At 40.7% G+C, this 20,840-nt stretch overlaps 1 protein-coding gene across 9 annotated transcripts in view; it reads right to left on the reverse strand.

The window, feature by feature from the left end:
- The window catches only part of SPHKAP (SPHK1 interactor, AKAP domain containing), a 105,179-nt gene that overhangs the window by 25,384 nt on the left and 58,955 nt on the right, over positions 1–20,840 (reverse strand). The window lies entirely within an intron of this gene.

The following is a 20,840-nucleotide window of genomic DNA, read 5'->3' on the forward strand; positions in this document are numbered from 1 at the left end:
CAGCCTCTGAGGCCTGATTCAGCAAGGCTCTTGGGCTCGCGCATAGGGGAGGGGCGTGCAGTCAGTGCTGAAACTGAATAGGACTGGAATAAAACAAGGTGAGCACACGCTTATGTGTTTTTGTGAAATGAAGCTTAAATTCTCAATTTGAAATAACAGGTATTTTCTCCTGAGCAAGCATTGTCAGACTGCTCTCCTCTTTCAGTAAGGCTAGTATTACAAACTTGGTGATAATCTCCCTTTGCACAACTTGGCTGTTTTGCTTAGAGGTACAATCCAACAGACGCTGTATAGCACAAACTAGCTTCTTTCATTTATTTGAAAAAGAAGGAAAAGGGAAACTAAAATTAGCTAAATAATCCCAATTGGGATTACTTTTATTATTTAACTAGGAGTTTGAGTTTACAGACTTTTTTTTTTTTTAAACCTTGGTTCATTACCGAACGTGCAAGCAGAAGCTTTCAGCGATACTAACCAGGCGACAGAGCTACAGAGGTGGCAGAACAGTTTACTATATAGGTGATTCATTGGAAAGTACTGCTTTTAACTAGGATGTGATTTTTTGCCCTTTGTCTAATCATTATCTACTTGAGCACCCACTTAATAGTACTCAGAAAGTTCAGGTCTAAAGACCGTTTCACTTCTGAAGAACTTTCCTTTTCCTGTGGCTGGAAGGCCATGCTCTAATTTTCAGAAACAGAGTCCCTCCCCCAGCTTTAGTTCTGAGTTAAAAGCAGGAACTCCAAAACTAGGCTGACTGTCTTACTTGTGGGTGTCGCAGAAATCTCATGAGAAGTTGATGAGAGTTTGGTGTTGTCCCGATTTTAAACCCAAATCGGGTACATATTTGGGGCTGAGCTGAAGCCAAAGTTTGATCCCATATTAATTGCAGATCCAGACTTTACCTTCTAAGAGATGAGTCATTTTTTGTTCCTCTTCACCTAACAGTAAATGCTTCTTTCCCTAATTCCACATAAAATACTCTTAGAAAAGCAAAGTGCTCTGAATTGCTCCCTTCACCAAAACTGTTGTTAGGCATCCCAGCTCATGTGTGCGAGTTTTCACCCCAAGACAACGCTGATTTCAGTTTATATATGCACATACCATATGTACAGATTATGACCATCTGCAGTAACAGCCAGCAAAACAGATGGAAAGATCCAGTCAGACCTCCCAATATGAACCAAAAAACACCCCCATCTGAAAAGAAAGCTTTTTGCTCTTAAAAAAAAAAAAAAAAAGGTTTAATGCATCTTTATATGACCATAAAAACAAATTTTCCACCATTTTTACAAGTTAAAGAAAAATATTTCTCTGACAATGTCAACCATCAGAATTTGCCACTTGTCATCTGTGTTTTATGCATGGCTAACTTTTAAGAAGTAGTTATAGAAATGCCAAAGCTATAAAGTATTAAAAATACCCTCTAGCAATACAGTGCTACAGTTACATAATATCCTGAACATGTTAAGGTTAATTATAGAGACAAAAAAATCTCTCTTACTTTCCACTGGGATTTTAAATGTTATTATCCAGGCGATAGGTGATTATTACAAAGCATTATAAAATTATGCTCTCGATTTATTTAACACCCCTGCACACATGCTTCGAAATTCACAGCTGTCTCCAGTGCTAAGTGTACACAGGTACGCTGAGGTGCGAGCACTTAGGAGATCATTTGGCAAGTGTGGTAGGAGTGATTGAACGCACGCTGCTAAGACACCTAGTCCTCTCAAGCATGCTCACCACTGTCCTGAAGGAAGGGCTGTTCCTGAGGAGCTTTGCTTCCAAGCTCGTATGTCAGCATGGTAAGGTCTGGTTTTTGCACTGGATTCCTTGCGAGCGCTCTGCGGAAAAACCTACATAGGTGCAGTTGTGTCTGTGCACGTATAGACAAAGGCTCTATTTTCTGGTAAATCTTGTTCTGTCATTTGCTACCTACCTGTTGGTATAACGGCACATATCATGCCTGTGTTATATGCTGCTGCTCTTAAAAGTGACATCCAACTACCATCCTAAAAGTATGCTAGTTCCAAGCAACCAAAAAATTGTCAGCTCTGTTTCATGTGGTGTAGATGGCATATAATTCTCTAATGGCTCAGTAGAAGAAAAAATACTATGTGCAGAAATATGTTGTTTAAAGTTATGCCCTGTTTCCTTCATCTATTTTTTATTTTATTTTCAGAACTCAGTGAACTTATTATATGCCTACAGCAGTACTGAATCTAGTTTCCAAAGACACTTGACGGTCCAGATTCCATTGGTATTGATTACACTGTCTTGTCAACGCAGTCTCTTAGCATTTTCCTGTCTGTGGATTTTGCAGTTGTAATTTATAGGCAACTTTTACAGAAAAACGGTTTTGCACAAGGGAAGGACTCATTTACTTTTTGCTTTCCTTCTGGTATTTGCTTTGCGGTTAGCCCTCCTTTGAGCAAGATGTTGGCCTAGCTGACTGCCTTGATCATAAATTAATTCTACGATTCCCTCCTAACATGTTCTGTTCTCCAGCAAACGCACTGTAGGATGCCTGTTCTGGAGACACTTCACTAGAGGTGCTCAAAGAGCAAAGACTAATCTGAAAAATCTCTCTGCCTACCTAATACAAAATCTATTAAGTATGTCACTGACTGGTACTGGTTGATGAACTTCTACTAATTACCACTGAGACCTCCATCAAAACAAGGCAAAACAACACTAAAGAAGAATTCATAAGCTGTAGGAGGGAAATACTGCACAGATTATGAAGAAAAGGTCAGGTCAGTATCAGCTAGCCTCAATTTAATGCTGACTTTCTACCCTGAGATCAGATTCAGGTTAATGTATTTTAGCTTAACTTAAATAGAACCTGACCTTGTCCTAATCACAATATATTTTTAAGTGTCAATCCTTTCCCATACACCTGTCCTTTACAGTAGCTCACATCACTGTCTTTTTCCCTACAACCATTTTGTTCACTTCCAAAATGCATCTACTCTCCTCTCATGCCGAGCTACTATCGGGAAACCACGCAGGAATGTAGAGCGAGATACTGCCTTTTTGTTTGTTTAAGAAATGTTTATTTTGTGGGGAGAAAACAAAAACATTAAATGGCATTGCATAACACCAAAAAAGATCTCCTTCTCCTGCCCCAAATTCTAGGCTTACATACTGCAGTAGTCATGCTCAAGTCTCCCGCTAGAGGCTAACATCTGCTTTTGGCCCAGTTGTGTTTCCAGGGTAGGAATACTGCTTGCTCTAGTGACAGCAGTGCTTTTCTCTTAGGGAAGCTGCACCACTGCAAGCAAATCCAGGCTCTGGATACTGGCAGGAAGTGGTACGCTACCTATCTGGAAACCCTTTAATACACAGTTGCATTGTAAATAGCATCATCTTTACTCATGCACAAGAGTCTGCATAATAATGTGAGCAGGGCTCCGATCCCAAAGCCCCCTCCCTCTTCATGAAACTCTCCAAGGACTTCTGCTGTGACAGCATCCAGCAGAGTATCACCACTAGCGAGCTGAGCTTGTTGCTTTGAAGAAGCCTTTACCTTCCACCAGGATCATTTAAGAAACAAATAGAGATTGGGGCGGGGGGGCCTACACAGCATGTTAATTCCTGGGACTGTTAAGAGGCGTATGGAGTAAATTCTCATGAAAAATGTTTTCAGGAGCTGAACTCTACTCTTGACTCTGTGTAGAAACTGTGCAGACCCCTCGGTTTGCCCTGTCTGCAAATTGAGAATACTACTTCTTGAATTAACAACATGTTAGGAAATAATTTGTTTAAAAAGTATTTAAAGATTGAATGTATTATACACACAATAGTATACCCATTGACAGATGGAGCAGTGGCCTCAGGGAACTGCTAAAAGCATAACACTTACTGTTTTCCCACCCTGGAACAGTCAAGCAATTTCGGGTTGTTTCACAGTACTGATGCAAACAAACAGCTTAATGACAAACAAGGAAATATATTATTGCCTCCATTTGCCTTACTGTTCTGTTCCAGCCTGTATTAACCAACCCTGGCATACTGGCATTTTAATATCCCCTACTTTTTTAAAAAAAAAAAAAAAAGGCACAGAAAAACTGTCTCAGAGGTATCAACAGTAATTTAACATTCCTCCCATTTTTCCTAGATATATATTGTAGGGTGATGCCTATTTCAGCTTCACGGTATTTTCCAAGGCAAGAGATCACTAAGCTCTTTTTCTGTTTGTTTCAGGAAGCCCTAATGTCTCTCTTGATTATCTGTATCAGCCTTCGCTGGTAAGGAAGGGCTTTTTCTTTGTCCTATGTAACATTATTTAGCTTTTCATGGAATTGAAATCAATCCTCCCTTGTTTTTTTTCCCCCCAATTAAATTAGTATTTTTAATTAAAAAAAAAATAAAATCCATCCCTTTTCCAGCGCCCTTCTATGACAAAATACTAACTCAGCGCAAACAGCTGAAGGCTGGGCTCATACTGCCTCAAAAGCAGTAGTTTCTGGCACAGTGCTGTAACGGCTAAGAGCTGCTAGCTGCTCTTTTGGGAAGAGAAACAGCTCTGAGATGCTTGGTCCCTTTTCCCCCAAGAAGCATGAGTTCTTCCAGCTTCCTCTTATGGAAGAGGCTCAAGTGAAAATCCACTATGTTCCTCCACCAGCAGTATGTTTTCATGAGATAATAGCTGTCCCATGCACCTAACTAATATAGTAACTCTTGTAAGTAAAGTGAGAGCCACGGTCTTGTGCTCTGTGCTGTAAAAACCTGTGAACAACTCCTGCAGCACTTACGCTTGTCTTTTTCCATAACCTCCAAATACATACACTATGTACAATCCTCCCAAATACATTTCAATATCTATCTTAAAAGAAAGGAAAGAAGGCACAGGACTTGAAAATTAGGATTACACAGAGATGGCTTACGCAACTTTAATTCTACCTCCTTGCACGCTTGCCTTTATGCAGCACAGTGAATCTCTGGCTGATTCACTGAGCAGGAAGATCACAAAAAGGCACAGAATTAGGAAGAAGCAGAGAACAGTAAATATGCCATTTTCTAACGTTTAAGTTCATGACTTTGCCAGCAAAAGGATGCCCTTCAACATGGTTTCTTCTGTTCTAATCTCTCAGTGGCAATAGGTGGAATACAGCCGTGCAAAGGCAGTATCAAAATGCTGCAATGGTGGCAGAACGAAATTCAACAGGCACAAAGCGCTCCATTGCTGTCACTCTACTACTGTTTATCGATCTCTCCATCAGCTTTGGACTAGCTAGCCCAGGGTCACATGCCATACACCTTAGCATAGGCTAAACACCTCCAAACTCGTGTGGACTGGCAGGGAAATCCTGCAGAGCCCACCGTGCTCTCTGCTATCCTGGTTCAACTACCAGGATGTAAACCTTGTCTGGAGACCAAGCTTATAAGGGCTTTACGTGGCAGGTCTGCCCTGTGCTGCTTGGCTTCTTTTGACCTCTCTCCTGTCTTCTGTCACTGGACCAAGCCTACTTTGACAGCCGGGGGGGGGGGGGGGGGGGGTAGAGGAAATACCTGGTTTGCTACTGTGCTGCAACCTGCCTGTAAAACGCCTGTCTAGTGTCCTGCAAACGAAGTGAAAAGAAAATTTGCCCCAGGAGAGACTTGGGGGAGGAGGGGGGGGAGAAACAGTTTATCTGTCTAAGCTTGTGGAGGTGCAGGGTATAACTGTTTGCCCTAGGAAGGTAGAGTTACTGCTGAGCCAGACAGCTTTTTTTTTTTTTTTTTTTAAATATATATATATATATATATAAAACCAGCTGATGAGGATGCAGCCCCCACGGGCAAAGCACTGAAGGAGAGAGGGCACCTCCGCGGCAGGATAGGCAAGTTAACAACGGTGCGATGCCTTGCGCCTTCGGCTTTCCCTGGTGACACCTGGTAATTATTTTGTTCACTTTAAATGTCTCGTCGTTAGCATCTGCTATTGACAGAAATCCAGTAGCGGGAGTGGGACGGTATCCTGTGTGACAGGGGAGCTGGCTGTCTCCTCGCTGTCCCGGTTCGAGTGATGCAGGTATGACGTTCTCGCAACAGGGCTTTTTAATGAGCTTATGACTACGCTTGTTTGTACCTTCCTTTGCTCTTTGTGCCCAATGTGAGTAATGTGCATCCTACATTAATGCAGTGATTTTATCATGATTAACATTATCCTTTGAGTAACTAAAGGCTGAGGGTTTATTTCCATGTTATTTCCCCTCCCCGTGTGGGGAGGAATTGTTGGTTCTCGGGATGTGTAATGTTTCTTACACGCTATTATGCTACTGAACACTATCTCTTTCTTAAAATGTGAAACTGTGAAGGTACAGTTTGCAAAGCGGGCTGTGAAATCTTACAGCAACTATGACTGTTTCAACAGTTGTTTTTACAGATTTAATGGAGTGTCTGACTTTATTCATTTCTGCTCTCAAGAGTAACTCTGTGATGTGATAGCCGTTTTGGAATTCTGAGCCCTGTTCTCATCTTAATTTCATCTATGCAAAGTAGAAAAAGAATATAGTGACTCTAAATTTTTATTAGAGCAAAGCCAGGGTCTCTTGGCTTTAGAAAGATAGTTTAAATCACCATAATTTCCCCACAGCACAATAACCAAATATAGTTATTCCAAGTCATCACTCACTAGAATGGAAAGTGTCTATTTTGTAGAGTGGTACAGCTGCATGTCGGGTTCCCTTAGGAGCTGAAGTCAGCAAAAGCCCTAGGAAAAAATATTGTTTTACTTCAAGCATCTTTGAGACAAAGCAAACTGTAGCCCACAGGAAATATCAAAGCAATGGCAATACGCCGTATTTTCTCCAGAAACTTTCTGTAAGCTTTGTCTCTCTGAAAATGACCAGCGACATTTACATATTTTGATTTATATAAGGATGGCATAAAATGCCTTTTCCAGCAGATTCTAACAATGCAGCCATCTGTCTTTTCTGTCTGTAAGACAAGTTAATTTGTTTTGATGGTTATCAAAATGCTGATCCACAGAGCTTCCGAAAAGAACCATGCATTTATTTTTGCTCCAAATATTTCTGCCAGTTTTTGTTTAAATAAAAACACTCGTAATTCTTGTGATATATAGCTTGTCTGTAAAGAACCCTAATTACTGATGTCACTGTCTGTCTTTAAACTTGCAGCTTCTTGAATCTTGTAAAAACAATAGAGTTTCAACTCTTGTTTATTTACTTATTTAGAAAGACAGGCAAAATAGCTGTAAAATGATGATTTCTAGGTGAGCATTCTGGAATGTCATATGAGAATACCCTCTAGTTAAACATTAATCCAGCTATCTCATAATTTTGGGGATCCTAGGACTTTTTTTTAGCATCTGAGGCTTGTAGGGCTTGCATGAATACCCAAAAGTGCTTGCTTGTGTGAATTTTCTGGGATGCTTGTGGCTTTGGCCAGTTCCTGGCAATCTGTTACTAAAACAAAGTTTTCGTACCTCATGCCTGGGGCCAGCATGGCTACACCTCTCAGAACAATTTTTGCAATCTAATTATGTGCTGAAAGACTGCTATGAGGTCTCACTGTGACTCAGTAAGGCTTTGGAAAGTTGAAGCCTCCCTTCATTGCAGCCTCAGAAATCAGGTCTTGGGCAAATTCAGACTTTGATGGAAGTCTTGTTATCAAGGACTTGGTGACTGACCAGATGAATATGCACGTGTCGGGTGTCAAAACTTCACACAAATGGCTCTGCACCCATCAAGGCCAAAGGCAACATCCAGTTTGATATTTCTACCCTTTGCTTGTCTCTCACTAACACTGAAAGGCTTATGTTTCTGTGTTACCACTTGAGTTTACAGATAGAAGTCAAAAGTAGGTTTTGCTGCAGAAAGAATACCAAGTATTACTGCTGGTGTGTGACTATGTTAAGAACCTATAGTTCTTAACTAAGAACTTAAGTACCTATAAGTCTTAAATTACTTTTTTGCTAGGCCTTTTGCTTACTAATTTTCCTTCTTTCTGTAGCCATTTAAACGTCAAGTGCAGTCTTAGAGGATTAGACAATAGAATTGTGACAGTTAACAAAGCTGAGGAATCTGATTTCAAGGCCACTCTGATACATGACAAATCTAAACCAATGAACCATAACTGATGCCATCATTTAGCTTTATTTAAGTTAATCTTGTCTTTTTTCCATTTCCTATATTTCACGACTGTTAGCACAGAGAAACTATGGTTCCATCGGACCATTTCAGGAGATGTTACTTTCAAGGAGGGTTGTTCCTAAGCAAAACAATGAATATGGATCTGAGACCACTTTGTGTGTTGCACAGAAGCCAGTCCTGCTCCTTCTCCTGCTTCCCTTGACCTTTCTCTCAGCAAGGCAGGCCAGAGCTGCCACTCAAATATTGATATAGCCTGAAACAGCATGTTGGTGACAGGGTTGCTACAGAAAGGCAAAGATAAAACTCAGTGAAAAAGTATTTTTAGACATCTCTAGAAAAAAAGATGTCATGGAAATTATTGAAACTTTCATTCTTTAGGTTTGTAAGTTGTCAAAAGAGTGTGAAGTTTGAACTGTTGTGGTTAACTACAGGCTAGCCACTGTTAAACATTTTGTGTTCCTTGATGCATTTAGTTAACAGTTTGGAAAAACAACCAATTTAATAATGAAACCAAGGTGAAAGACTGACGCCCTGCAGCTTCAAATTTCCAATTGTCTTGGCAGTCTCTGCCCAGGTCCCTGTTGGTAAGCCAAGCAATGTAACTGCCCATAGTTTATAAATCCAAATAGATGCATTCCTTAATCTTAAAAGCAACTGAAGTGGGGAATTATTGGTCTTGGACATATGGAGAAGAGAATGTTTATGGTACGTTATCAAATGTTCAGATTTTTTGGACAGTTGAGTATTTGTCTACTATTTCTATAACTCTATTTAGTATAGTATTGCTCTAACTACTATAAAAATCAGTTATTTTTTCCTGAAGACATTTATATGTCATGTAGATGCAAAAAAGATGATTTAAAAAAAGAAAGTACTTCAATCCAATCTCCTTATCTGTGCATATCAAACACTTCCATAGTGCACTAAAGCCATTTTCAGTGCTTGAGAGAAACGATGAAGTAAATGTTGTTAAGCCTCATTTGAACATGCAAATGATTTTGCTAAACAAAGATGGCAAGTGAAAATATTCCATAGCAGTAACTATGGGAGAATGACTGGTCTCAAGTTCCAGCTGCCCCAGGTTGCTGGGACATATAAATGAGCAGGTATTGCCAAGGCTTAAGTACATCAATCAGATAGAAACAGTAAATTTTGTATTATACAACCGGATATGAGCTGTTAGATCAGAAACTAAAGCAGAAATATCTGGAAAAAGTGTGTTTTCTTTAACTGAGTGAGCTGGTTCTCACTTGCTTCTACTACTCAATAGTGTTTATCACTTCACAGCTCCTGGGGTGATATCCAATATGATATATTTCTCCCTTCCATAGTATAATAGTGTGCATAATAGTTTAGTCTGTATTTCTCATTTTTATATCGTCTTTTGTGCAGTGGGGCAGGTCTGCTCCCTATGGCTGTCCCCTGGGCTTTGGTGTCTCCATTCTGCGCTACAACAGGGAGAAAGGCATGGGGAGGTGGTTGTTCGTAGTGCAGTAGACCCGCTCAGCAGCTCCAAGGTCTGAAAACCTAACCCAGAGAGCACGATGGGGATGTAAGTTTACCGGAGGTGCCTCACCAGCCGGCATATGTGGAGACTGAGTGTGCAGTGAGTAGGTGGCATCGCAAAACCTTTTGTGCTTCCAGGAAATTAAGTAACAGTGTTCAGCTCTTCAACTCAGTGGGCTCAAAAATGAAAATAAACACATTCATTAACTGCAGGTTCTCATTCTGAAATCTCTAGATGTGAGGGCACAGCCGCAGCGGCAGGCAGTGAGCATTACTGCTGTAAAGCTGTCAGAGCGTAAGTCCTGCCAAGTCGGATGCTGCCTTGGTTCAAAGGCAGGGACTCGGCCAGGGTTTTACAGCTGCAGCCACATCACTTTATGTGGGGATGTGCTATACCTGCCAGTGCTAGTGAGGGATGTTGTGCCTCCTGACAAATCTGTACTCAAAGCCTTCTGGGCAAAGCATTTCAGGACTGGGTCCACCGGATGAGAAAGCATTTGTCTCCAGATTGAGGCCCTTTTCCTGCTGGGGCAGAGTGATCCTTCTGTAGTAAAAGCATGCAATACAGTAGGTTCTCTCCTTTTGAGAAAATGGAAGTGGGAACTGATTAAGGAAGAAAGCACACAGATCTGATGGTGGGCTTTGACTGAACTCAGTCGTATGATAAATATATATCAATCTATATTAATAAGAATCAGACTTATAAGGTCTAATTGATTAGGATAATGCCCTAAACTTCTCCCTCTCCCTTCAAGCCCATCCTAACTTTAATACTTTTTCCTGCTCCCTGTTTCATGAGATTGCTAAATTTTTAAACCAAGATTGTTATGTTTTCTCCCCTTTGAAAAAGAATTCCTTAACCTTCCCTGCACTTGCACCCAGCCCCTAAAAGATCCAAGTACTGCTGATCGTTGTTACAAGCAACAGAAAACACAACTTTATAATGGAAAAAGTTTGGCAACAGCGTTCTTAGCTCCACACACTTCCATGTCTATCAGAGTTATGCTGTGGATATCTCTAGATGAAGTTAAAGTGCAAATAAAAGTCCACTTACTCTGTGACTGAACCAGTGGGTTCTTTACAGTACTTTTTTCACGTAAAACAAACTCTTACAATACAGCTAGTGGTTTCCACTGCAATTTGGAAGATAACACGCCCACTTTAAACGCTGAGTGTGAAACACAAGGGATAGTCTCTAAATTCAGCCCTGATACAGCTTTCAACCTACTAACCTCCATTAGTCCACTTACAGAAGGGCCACTGAAGTTAAGACATGAGCTATTAAGAAAACAGTAACATGAAAGCAGAAAAACAGAAATGACAGTGTCAGGCCTGTCAGAGTCGAGGATTGTTCCAGAATTAGGAGTGGGTCCCCTCTTAACAGCATGTTCCAAATGAAGGGCTGATTGTCCAACCTCACCAGCTCCATCCTTCACTGTCAGCTTTGTTCCTGCTGTGGCTCATCAATCTCTATTTTCTTCATTTCTGACTAAATAAATTTCTAAAATAAAGACAACATACGCTTGCCAGCAGCTTCAGTAATTTTAAACTAAACCTTTAAGGACTGACCTCTGCTTCTGCTGAAGGAGACTTATGTAGCATCTGTCTTCTCATGTTGTTATGAATTCCAGGGCTGTTCTGCCCCAGCTGTTAGACAGGTTATAAATAGGTATAGCTCTGAAGCAGCAAGATTACTTGAAAAGGACGAAATATTACACATTCTTGTTCTGATGAGATGCTCTGGAAAATGGTCAGATGAATTTCTGAACGGTTATGTGAGCGCTAGAATTAACAAAGCCTGCTTACCTACATATTAACATTGCAAAGTTAACTTCTTAGCATCTAGAGGTGCAAGCTCTGACTGACGCTTTTGCTTCAGTGGTGTGTTTATGAAGGTGCTGCCTTGTCTTGTTTCTCTGTTGTGCAGCAAGGTGAGTTCATGCTCAGCTGCTGCACTTATAAAATCTCTCAGCTCTACCCATTTTCATAATACTCAAATGATCTTTTCTCTCTGGAATCTCTGTACAGTTGTTAAATTAGGCAGAAATCAGTCAGCAAATTCAAAATCTATTACAGGTTGTCACATGGGCCCACCTAGACTGCTTAGTCTCTTAAGCTAATGTCTTTATTGGAAATGAAGCTCTAAGCTCCAGCAGAGCAGTAGCTTAGCTTGGCATGTCAAGCACATCAGAAAGCAGATCTGGTGAACTGCAGAGGAGTTACAAGAATATTGGTGGGGCAGAAACGTCAATTCCTCCATCTCCCTCTGTCAAGATTGACTGGCAACGCAGTCTATCTCCTGATCTGAGCTACCCACCCTCCAACCTTTTTTGTTCTTCTCACCTGCTTCCCACAGACCATCAGGGCTTAAAATTTGGCTTGAAAAAAGCTGAAGCCCAATGCTCAACTTCTGCTGATGGTGTCTGTTGCTGTGGGAAGTTAAGTTTGCCATAGCTCAGTCAAATCACGTGGCTCCTTTGCCTCTCTGTCTGAGCCTCTTGGAGCCATCAGAGGAGGCTCTGTTGTCAAATGTGTCCCTGAAAGGAGCGGGTCAGTAGGTCTGCCTGCTTTTGCAGAAGTAGGGTTTTACTTTGGTGCTGCGCTCTCTCCCTATTTTTAGAATGATTGCTTTGTGTAAGCATCCATTTAAAAAAAAAAAATAAATAAAAAATTGTAAGATGCCACCATCTCGGATCCCACAAACTTTTTATGAAAATGAAATCATGAATCACCATCCTTGCCATGCTTGAAGAATGTGTTATTCAGTCATATTAGAAAGATTCATCAAGTCAGTTAATTTGACATCTTAAATATATGCTCTCAAAACCCTAAATGCCACTGCATAATTAAAAAGGAAGGCATGATTGAACTTTGAAATTTCCTTTTTCCCTCGCTTCTCCTTTGTTTGCTCTTCTCTTCTCTTCTTGGATTTGCTCTTTCATTGCTCTCAGTTGAACCTGAAATTATTACTGTTGGTAAACAGGCAACTAGAAACCATAATTATGCTTCTGTAGTGAGGCTGTAATCCAAGGTAGATATTCTCGATTCTTAATATGTAATCAAGCTAACGTAAATCTAATTCAACCACTTTGTCAAACTATTTTCATGCACACAAATCCATAGCTACTTTTGAACAGTGTTTTGCCTAACTACAGTTATTTTTTGACAGATCTAGGTCTCGCTTCCGGTTGAAGTCTAATCTATTGATTTCTAGAATCTGGTATGAAATACTAAAGATAAACAGATAAATGATTTCCGCTCTTACAGCCTTCTCTGAACATCTTTCCAAAGAAAAAGAAAAGGGAGTCTGAAAAGACGTTTTTTTCCCCAGATATTCTGTTCAAGAAGCAAGCTAGGAAATTGTTTAAACTGTTCATGATGCATACAGAGGTTTCAACTGGGAGATCATTTTGGTGGATTTGACAACCATTCTCCCTAAATGCTTAGAAAGTTATGTAGAAAAATATGACTGCTCACAATTTGTACATTGTTGGCTGAAAAGAACGTGGAACATGTCACAGATAAACATCTGCTGGCATTTGGAGCAGAGGGCCACTGGATCAGAATGATCAATACCATCCCTAATCCCTGCGTGTGATGTAATTCTGTGCGTTCTGTGCATTCGTCCATTCTTGCAAGCTCTGTATTCCAAGAGCCAGACCACACTTTTGCTGAAATCATGGATGCATTTCTACTAAATTAAATAGCAGCAGACGGAAATAAAGATCTTGCTATCCAGGAGAGTCAGTTAGATTCTTAATCAGTCCCATTCTTAAGCTCTGAAGATCAAAAAGCCGAGGTGTTCAGTCCACATAGTTACATAAATGCAGTTTGAATATTTAGCTGGGGAAAAAGTGTCCGAGTAATGCCTCTTTTTACAATGAAACTGTTAAATAAACCAAGAACTTCCTAGCTTCCCATTTATCACATCTGAAATTACATATCTGGAAATTACAAAGATGTTTCTGGTCTGAACTTTCTTTTTCTCCTAGACTGGGTTGTATTGGGACAACGCTTGCTTTCCTCATGGGCTTCTTTAATCTGTAGCTCCACAGCAGCTGTGCCCAGAGGACTGCTAGGCGCCCTGCTGTGCTTTCTGTGGCTGAAAGCACCATCCTTAATTGAGGCACATACTATAACGCAACAGAAAAGGGCTCGGATGCTCCTAAAGCCTTGGTTAAAGTCAGGGCTTTTGTAGCTTCCAGTTTCTTTGCAGAAGAGCAAAAAGATAAGAAATTCTGGGATACAATCCAATCCTGCATTGGATCTTTTTGGAAAAGGAGCCAGAAACCTTTGCCCGAGCCAGTTTCCTGCAATGCTATCAGCAGTGGTAACTTAGTGGTGAATTAGGTGATTTCAGAAACACTGTGTGGTGGGATTCTTGATGGTTTTCTGACTTGACATTTTCAGAAAGTAAAGCTTCCTACACCCCAGAAACCCTCATTCTTGGTTTCGCATAGATAGTGGCAACTGTTTGTTAAGCTAAGAAAGAAATGTCATATGCTAACACTATGATGGTAAAATGGATGCTGTATGGATAGCTGTAGGTGATCTTTCAGTTTAAAGTGCACGTGAACATATGCTTTGTATTAATAAAGTTCTACGATCCAGAGTAAAACAGTTATGGCAAAATACTGCAGTGCAATTATGTGTAACTTGTAGTGGAAGTTAGACTTCATACTCTAAATGCTAAGCAGGCTGGGACTGGTACTCAGATGTGCAAAGCTACTCACAAGTGTTTCCAACCCTAGCATGTTCTTCACTCTCTCACACGGTTATTGCGTATGTGCATCTGTGTAACAAACAACTGTTCATTTTACCTGAAAGAAGCTTTATTGTTGCAGCCAGCAAAAGACTGAACTGGAATAGAGGCAATTAGAATAGCTGCCGGAGGGCAGACGGATTCGCTCAGGCCCACTCAAATTTCTCTGCTCTTTAAAGACATGACTTTGCAGACACACGCACCCTAATGAAGAGGAAATTAATATTATTTGAGGTAGGAGCGTGTGTGTGTGTGGTGGTGTTGTGCATATAGTTTCATCATGACTGATGTGCCATCCTCATTCAGCTTCTTTTTGTTTTTAAACTGTGCTTCTTTAAAGTATCTTCCTGCAGAGGAGTGAGGCTTGTCTTCTCCTTTACATACTTTATAATCTGAGTGTCACACTTTTCTGTGGTTTCTGGAGAGACAGATTCCAACTGCTCGTAAACTGCCAACTTAAATTTGGTGAGTGTTAGGTGATATCCTATGGATAGGGTATGTTTTTTTTCCTCTCCTCTCCTTTCCTTTTTTTGTTTGGTAATTTCTATTATTTAGCCTCCTGTTGCTTCACCTCCGAGAAGCTTTGGGAAGCAGGCAGGATTTTGTTTCGTACCTTGCTATTGAGTTGGTGTGCCATCGTAGGATGGAAGAAGGCAATCGTGTAATTTCCAAGTATCTCCCTTTCCTGAGCATTGAGACAAATTCCTGGAGAAGAAGGATGTGTTGTAAGGACTGACTTCTCCTTTTTGTACAGATATGAGATTCTTGGTAGAAAGGAAATAAGGAAACTGAAAATTACCAGTTGCTGCATATCAATTATTTGCTTTTAGATCAGCATTTTTTCCCCTCACTGACTAAATTTTGGGTGACACTTATTTTCCCCGCCACTGGCTTTTATCACTTCTATTTGGAGTCACTAATAGTTACAACTAACATGCATAGCCCAACTTTTCGGGAGATGGGAGACTGGGAAGGGTAAAAGGGGATCTGACTCTCTCCTTCACGTGTGGTAGAATTTGGTCCTTAATATTGAAATGGTTAAAGAGGACCTTAAGATGAATATATCTTATGAGGTGTTTGGAGTAGTAAGTGACTCGGAATAAAAAAGCATCCTCTGGAAGACAGAACTAATTATCCATTAAAATTTGGATGCAATGCCTGTCTCACGTTAATTTCCATGCTTGCCAAAATGATTCTGGCAGAGAAACCAGCTGTAATATGTAGGAATAAAAACACTAGTTTGGAAGTACTAGAAGTGCCACGCAGCTGCTTGCAAAAGGATGTACACAAACAGAAATGCAAGGCAGCAGCATTATACAGGTGGAAGAATTTACAAGCGGCAGCCCCAGAGTACAAAGACCCTCAGGTGCACCAGCTGTACTGTAATGTAAATAATTCAAAAAGCTTCATGAAAACTTCATGATAGGGGACCTTGTCCTATACCAGGATACCCTCCTGATCTCATCAAAGTGAGATTAGATACTGCAAACTGGGAAAGGTCTGTTCTAGTCAAAGAAGTAGGACCATGGCGCACTCTGCCAATAGTTTGTCTGCCCTGAATTCTAGCAGGATGCAGAGCACGTGGAAACACAGCAGCTTGTGGCTGAGTCTGAGCAACCTGTAGCTGAATCTGAGCCTTTCTTCTGCCCGGCAATCCTTTGTATGATTACAGGATGACAATTTCCCTCTCTAGCTGTGAGTGGAGAAAGTCTTTTTCTACTTCCCCTGTATTCCTGTTAGGACAGCCACAAAAATCACATTACTCCTTTCAGATCCTAAAATCCAAGGGGGTCTTTCTGGCTAGTGTATATGTGCTATGAAAATAACAACCCATCTTATTTCTCTGCAATATTTTCTTAGTAAACACTTGCCTTGACTTTGAGATGGACTTTCAGATTGTGGAGGGTAATGGCTTTTTAGCTAAAGTAAAAACAATATGTTGAATTCTACACCTTTTAATGCCATGTAGGCATTATATGATTAGTTCGATTTGTGCTTCTATCAAAGCTACTGTAGCTTTTGTACAGATGCAGAACATGGGCTAAGTAATTTTGGCTCAGGACACATCAGGTCAGTGGTGTGAATGCTCACAGGTCTCCAGCATCCTGTGCTTAGCTCATCCTTGCCCTGTGCTCGGATCCTCATAGTCTCTCCACAAGGAAACAAGACAGCAGACCTGTAGACGTTTGTGAGTTTATTGTGCCTCTTGCCCCTTAAAACTTATAACCCATAAGTGATACCAACCCTCCACTGACACTTCCGTGCAGTTTGATGGGAGTGCTATCTGGGACAGATCACCTACACCTGAAACGTATTACATGTAAATGCGAGTCTGTCTTCAGAAAGACCACATTGATTTGAAAGGCTGAGCAACTTAAGCAATTTAGCAGCAGCTAAGTGGGCCTATACTGTAATTTATCAATAGTGCTTAGTGCCAACCCAGAGCTCAACGGCAGGAACAAAGTAGCAGAGCTCTTTGAGAACATGGCAACTCATAAATAAGGTTACCCTCTTAAAAATCTCCCTTTGCCCTCCCAGTAGGGCAGGCAGGAAAAGGGGGCTGGGAAACAGCGCTGTGGAAAAGGAAGTGCCTGAGCACGTCTCCTTTTTTTGCTCTAATCCCCCACGTACCTCACTGTTCCGACACACAGGATTCAGGAGGCTCACTTGCGTGAGAATCTGTTTCATGAGCTGCACAATCGCTACCTATCATGCAGATAGGCTTTCTAACTGCTCTTTTTGCAAGCTGTAGTAGATTGTTTCCAAAAGCAGTCAACCCAGTATATACTGTCTTCTGCGAGTCACTTAAGTTCACACAAGTAAGGTCCTGAAGTGACCCCCTAGCTGCTGTGACTTCCCAGCCCAACCACAAATCTTTTTTTAGAGAATGCTATATGTTGTCAGACGGATGTGTTATGCTGATTCCAAGGCAGCCTTTCTCCCTCTAGCATTTTTAACAGGAAATATACCTGAAATTTAGTCCCAATTACTTTTCAAAAGGTCTGCATCTCAAATGCCTTGGTGGATTTATGGGCCTTGACATAGTAGAGACCGTTCCTATTTTAATGGCTGGACTGCATTAGTGAATCATCCAGAGTCATCTCCTCATAATTCACAGCTTCAAGAACAGCTGTGAATGTTTTCTTTCCATTAAGGCTTATTCCTTTGGGTATAATGTAATTAATTGTCACTTATGACTTAAAGAAAATATGCCAATAAATATTTATGTCACATTCACCATCTGCTTTCCCTGGTGCCCTGTATACACAAAGTTTAACAGTTACGTTTCTATATGCCTCACACTGTAACTCATGTTAGAGGGAGCCTGTGGTTATGACAGCGGCAAGCAGTTATAGATGTGCGCTCTGGGGGCAGGACAAGGATCCCACTCCTTGATAAAGGAGATCATGGAGGCACTGTGAATATAAAGTGTGAAATGCTGAAGGGGATACAGCTGCATCACCACGCTTGATCCTCCTGGTGTTGGACAACACTATTTATAGCATTGTCAGTGTTAGGCAGGGCATCTGGTTCTCTCACATAGAGATATCAAAAAAAAACTGCTGTATCAGAGAATCATGGAACGATAGAAAAGATGATGAAAGATCTAGATAGAAGATTAAAGAGCATCCCAGTCTTCAGCTGCAAAGGAAAGGAAAGCTTACTGTCACTATTCTTCCCCCACACAATTCATAAGGTATAAAGTATATATTTGACTACTGTATGCAATATGTCTGTGGCACTGAAAATGCAGAAATACAATCCTCTAAAGGCATATTTAATTTCTGCCTGAATATTAGCTCATATATGAAGATATCTTTTTCTGAGCCAGATATGTTCAAGAGCAAAGAGAAACATATTTTACAGATTACACAGGGAATCCTTTCTTCACAGAGGCCAGTGCTCTTCCGAACTAGCTCACTCTACCTGCACTGGGTTCTGTAAGAGACAGGGCAATTGGTGAAGAGGGGAGTTTCTTAATTTTGTGCACAAGCTAGAGGGGGGCCTCTCTGGAAGGTACCATGCCTTATCAGGGCAGCATGAACACCCACACATGCCTGAGAAAGGGCTGAGACTCAATGCCACAATTTAGCCAGCAGCTATTGATTCCTGCTCCTTGGCAGGATATAATTAAGGTGTTGTCAGGCTGAATAGGAAGAGGGGACTTAAAACTAAAAATTCCTCTAGTAATTATGGCTTAGATCTAGAAAGCAACGACTGGATTTTGATTTCTGAAAGAGATAATGCTGCTGGAAGATGCCTCAGTAGCTACTGAGTGAAAGGTAAAATAAACACTCTTCTGTAACACTCCGTCTATATGGCAAACTGCTGAGTACGCGCACGCAGGGAGGGTAAACGTTTTAGAATGTAAGGTTGCCTAGTTTGTGCAGACAAATAGGCCTTTGCTATGCCTACTAGGAAACGTTAATCTTATCCAAACACAATAAAACAAAACAATTGTTTTAACTATGGTCACCGTTCAGGAAAGTATATTTAGGGATTTTTCTGAATGATGCCTTAAATCATACATATGGTTTTGATTAAAAAACAAAACGACGCAAACAAAAAAAAAAAACTCGTTTGGAATTCAACAGTGTACTTCCGTACTTTGCTTACGGAGAGCCTTCCTGGCTACCACCAAACCTGGGAAGAAATATCCTCCTTTCTAAACTCCTGTCAACTCCTCTAAACTCTAAATCCTAGATCTTTAACCCTTCAGTGAGGGGTATACTTTGAGGACTCTGGAGAATGCACTGGAGATATGGGCGCTGATGAAGAGGACAGAGTGTCCCAGTGCATGGATTTTCATTCCCTCACCTAGTGACTGCACTGTTATTAGCTAGTTACCTGGAAGTCATTCTAAAATCAGAGAGGCTGATGCAAAACATAAACATGTTGTATCTAAACATCCAAAGATATGTAGTGCCAAATCTCTACCAAAAGACTTGGGTAAAGAAATGGATGAAAACCACTCTTAACCTACTTTGATTCAACTGGAAAGTACTCTTTTGTTCCTCAAAGTACACCTTGTCAAAGATCCCCCTTTTCTGCATATGTTATCATTCAATTTGAATTAATTTGTGAGAGCAGTTTCCTGGGATGTGTCTGTTCTATCCCTTGAATGAGTACTGGTGTTGTCTGACAATAGGGTTTCAAGGATTTAAGGAGGAATTGCCCAGAAATGGCAAGTACTCCTACTCTTGCATATGGAGAAGACTGGAAGGAATTTCAAGATTATTTCAAGAATGTTTTTAAATCTTTAAACCTTTTATTGAAACTTCTCTCACCTATCTGTCTGCAAAGCCAGATTTTTTTCAGCTGTAAGCCATAAAAAGCATTTTAAAATGAGCTTTGCAGTCCTTGACACATCCTGACTCTTTAAAAGCTGGTATCTTGTTAGACCAAAGAAACAAGTACTCTATTTGGTTTTGTTTTTTAATTGAAGAGCTGGGAATCCCCACCTTCCATATCTATCACTGCCACTTAATGGTGCAAAGTTTCTGTTTCTCGTTCTCCAGGATACTTGATGTAAAATTTTGCAGTATTTACATAGAAGAAAGCTTTTCTGGTCCAGGTCTGGAAATCCTACTACCCTTCACAAGGAAAAATACTGATGGGGAAGGGAAGAGCCTATTTTCTCAGAACAGTGGTTCTCAAGTGCAATTTTTGGTAGGCTGCCATGTAGTGGAAGGCCTGCTTCCCAGCCTCCATGCTGGTCATGTGAAGAGGGAGAGGGCATGATGTTGCATTTCATAGGGAAATTATGGGAGACTGGGTTCATTTTGAGAGAGGATCCTTCTTCAGTGCAAATATCGCTTCCAATGGCTTTTCTATCGGCCACGGATCACTAGTTTAGGGCATGAAAATCCAGAGAATTTCTGGAAGTCTCACTGCAACTCTAGGTAAATGAATGCCAGGTGTCTTACAGAACTATAATGCACCCACCTGCTTTGCACTCTACTTGCTTTCCAGATTGCTTTTTTCCTTAAGACTTCCTAAAAGATAAACTCAGATTTATCTATAGCAGCCTGGCAGTACCACCTTAATTATGATGATGCTTACTGCACCAGCATTGATGGAAAAGAAAAATGTCAACTCTTAGGATCTATTAAGAAGAGTCATAAATGACTTTTTTTTGGGGGGCAGTATTAAGACTTTGTGCTTTAGGAGAGTCTAATGCTAGAAGAAAGGAAGCAATTCCTTCCTAGAGAAAGGAATTCTCTCATCTGAGAAAGGAAGAATTTCATTTTCTCCACTTAATCATATCTGTTTAGCATTGGGACTTAAATATCCTATGCCTTTGCAGGCAAACTAGGGACAGTGCAATTATCAAGTTCTTCTTGCTAAACAGTGTTTGTTTAAAAGCAGGTTCAAAGCTGGGAACATTTGATGCAGGCCCAGTGAAAGAAATAGTCAGCAACAGTGAAGTGAGCAAAGATATATATGCGTGAAATGACATCTGTTCATGG

This window comes from Struthio camelus, chromosome 9 (assembly GCF_040807025.1).
Source record: "Struthio camelus isolate bStrCam1 chromosome 9, bStrCam1.hap1, whole genome shotgun sequence".
NCBI lineage: Eukaryota > Metazoa > Chordata > Aves > Struthioniformes > Struthionidae > Struthio > Struthio camelus.